The 5,000-nt window shown below is 50.0% G+C and overlaps 1 non-coding gene and 1 pseudogene across 1 annotated transcript in view; both read left to right on the forward strand.

The window, feature by feature from the left end:
• Nucleotides 1–2,493, forward strand: LOC118558164 (annotated as a pseudogene; the record flags this gene model as incomplete).
• A 795-nt stretch (nt 2,494–3,288) lies between these two features.
• Nucleotides 3,289–5,000, forward strand: part of LOC118558161 — a 1,800-nt gene continuing 88 nt past the window's right edge. Inside the window, exon 1 of the ribosomal RNA XR_004928189.1 lies at nt 3,289–5,000. This exon is cut by the window's right edge and continues 88 nt beyond it. This is a non-coding gene — a ribosomal RNA (18S ribosomal RNA).

The following is a 5,000-nucleotide window of genomic DNA, read 5'->3' on the forward strand; positions in this document are numbered from 1 at the left end:
ACGAAACGACCTCAACCTATTCTCAAAACTTTCAATGGGTATGAAGTCCCGCTTGCTTGACGTTGCTGAAGCGTGGACATTTGAATGTGAGCTCAAAGTGGGCCATTTTTGGTAAGCAGAACTGGCGCTGTGGGATGAACCAAACGTCGGGTTAAAGTGCCAACTTCCCGCTCATGAGACCCCATGAAAGGCGTTGGTTGATATAGACAGCAGGACGGTGGCCATGGAAGTCGGAAACCGCTAAGGAGTGTGTGTAACAACTCACTGCCGAATCAACTAGCCCTGAAAAATGGATGGCGCTTGAGCGGGAGACTTATACCCGAACCGTTGCTGGGCTTGTGTGTTTTTCGTTCGAGAGATTCGCCTGGCCGCAACGAGTAAGAAGGTCGCAGTGGTTCGCGTTGAAGGCTTTGGGCGTAGGCCCCGCTGGAGCTTCCACTGGTGCAGATCTTGGTGGTAGTAGCAATATTCAAGTGAGATCCTTGAAGACTGGAAGTGGAGAAGGGTTCCACGTGAACAGCAGTTGAATGTGGGTCAGTCCGGCCCTAAGATACTGGCTAAAGCCATGTGTTATCGAGAGGTGGAGTTCACAATCCAGCTCGTTTATCGAAAGGGAAACGGGTTAATATTCCCGTACCTGGACACGGAGATAAGCGCTCATTGCGAGTGTTTAGCGAGGTAAACGCAAACGAACTCGGTGACGCTGAAACAGAGCCCGAGCTAGAGTTCTCTTTTCTAGTTAAGGAACGGACTCCCCTGGAATCGGCTCAGCCGGAGATAGGGACGTTGTTCCGTAAAGCGCCACGGTTCCTGTGGGTGTCTCGTGCGCCTCTATTCGGCCCTGAAAAGCCGAGGGAGGGCTACTTTGAATTTCGTGCCAGGCCGTACCGATATCCGCAGCAGGTCTCAAGGTGACAGCCTCTAGTCGATGGAATAATGTAGGTAAGGGAAGTCGGCAAATTAGATCCGTAACTTCGGGAAAAGGATTGGCCTCTAAGAACTGGGCCGGTCGGGCTGCAGTGTGAAGTAGTGAGTTCGGTTTGATCCGTGAAGTGCAACACTCGGAAACGGGTGGAGCTCGGCTAGTGTTCGAAAAACTGTCTTATGGAGCGCTGCAGCTGCGCGTACCGGCGTCCTCACGGGCGTCAGGTTTCGGCCGGCGCTAAACTGTTGACTAGAACTGGCACGGACTCGGGGAATCCGACTGTCTAATTAAAACAGAGGAGACAGGATGGGCCTTGCGGGCGTTGACTGTCTCTGATTTCTGCCCAGTGCTCTGAATGTAAAGTGAAGAAATTCAAACCAAGCGCGGGTAAACGGCGGGAGTAGTAACTATGGACTCTCTTAAGGTAGCCAAACGCCTCGTCATCTAATTAGTGACGCGCATGAATGGATAACGAGATTCCCACTGTCCCTATCTACTATCTAGCGAAACCACAGCCAAGGGAACGGGCTTGGCGAAACACAGCGGGAAGGAAAGAAGACCCTGTTGAGCTTGACTCTAGTCCGACTCTGTGAAGAGTCATGAGAGGTGTAGCATAAGTGGGAGGCTTCGGCCGACAGTGAAATACCACTACTTTCATCGATTCTTTACTTATTCGGTAAGACGAGAATTGAGCCTATCCGGCTCTTCATTCTGGTGTAAGTGCAGCCACTCGGTGGCCGCTCGACCCGCGCCGAAGACAAGTGTCAGGCGGGGAGTTTGACTGGGGCGGTACATCTGTCAAATCGTAACGCAGGTGTCCTAAGGCTAGCTCAGAGAGGACGGAAACCTCTCGTAGAGCAAAAGGGCAAAAGCTCGCTTGATCTTGATTTCCAGTACGAATACAGACCGCGAAAGCGTGGCCTATCGATCCTTTTGAATTAGAAGGTCTCTAGCAAGAGGTGTCAGAAAGTTACCACAGGGATAACTGGCTTGTGGCAGCCAAGCGTCCATAGCGACGTTGCTTTTTGATCCTTCGATGTCGGCTCTTCCTATCATTGCGAAGCAGAATTCGCCAAGCTTGGATTGTTCACCCACCAATTAGGGAACGTGAGCTGGGTTAGACCGTCGTGAGACAGGTTAGTTTTTACCCTACTGTGACTCGTTGTTGCGATAGTAATCCTGCTTAGTACGAGAGGAAACCGCAGGTTCAGACATTTGGTTCATGTGCTTGGCCGATCGGCCAATGGTGCGAAGCTACCATCTGAGGGATTATGACTGAAACGCCTCTAAGTCAGAATCCCGCCTAGTCAAGGTACCGATAAATTTGCTCCTCGGTGTCGGGAGGCGCTTCTATGTAACTCTAGTTACAGCTAATGCCCCATTAGAATGGCCTTGCCGAGCGGCTGAAAGGTCGTTTCGGTTGCCAAAGCCGGACTACACGGTGCAACGTCGGGGCGCAAAATCACCTGAAGGACGACTTGATTACTGGTCAGGGGTGTTTGTACCCAGTAGAGCAGCCCTCCATACTTGCGATCTGTTGAGGCTCATCCTTTGATTGGACGATTTGTTGGCGCGTTCTAGCCAAGATATAGAAGCTGAAAGATAAAAAAAAAAAAAAAAAAAAAAAAAAACTAAGTCCACTCTTGGAAGTATATGTGTACATGTGGATGTACAAGTGTATGGATGCGTGTGCAAGTGGACATCTCCAGCGCTTTATGTCCTATCGAGGAAGATAGACTTATCACTCACTGTACGTGTTTCGTATGTGTATGTGTTGTGTATTGTGTATATGTGGAGCGATTTATAACGTGTAGAAGGAGCGTACCTTCAAGAGGGTGCCATACATGTGCATGTGTATGTGAATGTACATATAGGTGCATAGAAATGTACGTAAAGGTGTGGTTATGGTCCCATATGTGTATATGGGCAGCGACTTATATCTTTTAGAGAACGCACTTTTAGTTGCTGTATGGTGAGCAATTCACTTACAAGGTCGCCAAAGGTGGTGAGATTGATCAACTGCACAGCTACTGTGTGGGTGGTCGGTCGATCGGCTGCCGGCGATTTGGCTAGTGTGAGCGCTCGTCGGGCGGTTGACCGCTCGACGATGATAGCGCGTAGATAGCGACGGGAAACGTCGATAACGTTTTGTTGTGTGGAAGTGTGTTTGTGCTGTGCAGAGTAGCGCAGCGGGAGAGAGCTCGGTGAAGAGGTGTCGTGAAGGGAATACAGCCAACCCTTCGAATGAGTGTAACGGGTGCTAAGCCGATGTGTTCGGTTGGAAGCGAAGATTTGATGGAGGTGCTGCAGATCGTTTCATCCGCACATACCCGAGGGTGTGTAGCGGTTGGTGACTGGGCATCTCCCCGATTGATTCTGTCGGCGGTTATATGCTTATCTCAAAGGCTAAGCCATGCATGTCTATGTTCAAATGGCCTATAAAGGTGAAACCGCGAACGGCTCATTACAACAGCTATTATATACTTGATCTTGACATCCTACGTGGATAACTGTGGTAATTCTAGAGCTAATACATGCACCAAAGCTCCGATTTTTTGAAGAGCGCATCTATTAGATTAAAACCAATCGGGTTCGCGCCCGTCAATGGTGACTCTGAATAACTATAGCTGATCGCATGGTCTTGAACCGGCGACGTGTCTATCAAGTGTCTGCCTATCAACTTTCGATGGTAGTTTATGTGCCTACCATGGTTGTAACGGGTAACGGAGAATAAGGGTTCGACTCCGGAGAGGGAGCCTGAGAACGGCTACCACATCCAAGGAAGGCAGCAGGCGCCGCAATTACCCACCTCTCGGCAAGAGGAGGTAGTGACGAAAAATAACGAGACCGTACTCTTTGAGGCCGGTTATCGGAATGGGTACAATTTAAACCCGTTAACGAGGATCTATGAGAGGGCAAGTCTGGTGCCAGCAGCCGCGGTAATTCCAGCTCTCAAAGTGTATATCGTCATTGCTGCGGTTAAAAAGCTCGTAGTTGGATCTGCGCCTCAGGACTTGGTCCGCCCACTGGGCGAGAACTAGGCTCCTGGGCTAGTTCTGCTGGTTTTCTCTACGTTGCCTTCATCGGTCGCGTAGGGTGGCTAGCGAGTTTACTTTGAAAAAATTAGAGTGCTTCACGCGGGCTTATGTCTGAATACTCGTGCATGGAATAATAGAATAGGATCTCGGTTCTATTTTGTTGGTTTTCTGATCTGAGATAATGGTTAAGAGGGACGGACGGGGGCATTCGTATCGCTGCGTGAGAGGTGAAATTCTTGGACCGTAGCGAGACGTCCGACTGCGAAAGCATTTGCCAAGAATGTCTTCATTAATCAAGAACGAAAGTCAGAGGTTCGAAGGCGATCAGATACCGCCCTAGTTCTGACCGTAAACGATACCAACTAGCGTTCCGTCGGCGGTAAATACGCCTTGACGGGCAGCTTCCCGGAAACGAAAGTCTTTCGGTTCCGGGGGAAGTATGGTTGCAAAGCTGAAACTTAAAGAAATTGACGGAAGGGCACCACCAGGAGTGGAGCCTGCGGCTTAATTTGACTCAACACGGGAAAACTCACCTGGCCCGGACACCGTGAGGATTGACAGATTGAGAGCTCTTTCTTGATTCGGTGGTTGGTGGTGCATGGCCGTTCTTAGTTGGTGGAGTGATTTGTCTGGTTTATTCCGATAACGAGCGAGACTCTAGCCTACTAAATAGTCATCGGATAAACTCGTTCGAAAGACTTCTTAGAGGGACAAGCGGTGTTCAGCCGCATGAAGTTGAGCAATAACAGGTCTGTGATGCCCTTAGATGTCCAGGGCTGCACGCGCGCTACACTGGAGGAATCAGCGTGCTGTAACCATTGCCGAAAGGTATTGGTAACCCCTTGAAAATCCTCCGTGATCGGGATCGGGAATTGCAATTATTTCCCTTGAACGAGGAATTCCTAGTAAGTGTGAGTCATCAGCTCACGTTGATTACGTCCCTGCCCTTTGTACACACCGCCCGTCGCTGCCCGGGACTGAGCCGTTTCGAGAAAAGCGGGGACTGCTGTTTCGAGACCTTTCGAGGTGGAGATTCT

The sequence above is a fragment of the Fundulus heteroclitus genome, unplaced genomic scaffold (genome assembly GCF_011125445.2).
Source record: "Fundulus heteroclitus isolate FHET01 unplaced genomic scaffold, MU-UCD_Fhet_4.1 scaffold_1030, whole genome shotgun sequence".
In the NCBI taxonomy this organism is placed as follows: Eukaryota; Metazoa; Chordata; class Actinopteri; order Cyprinodontiformes; family Fundulidae; genus Fundulus; species Fundulus heteroclitus.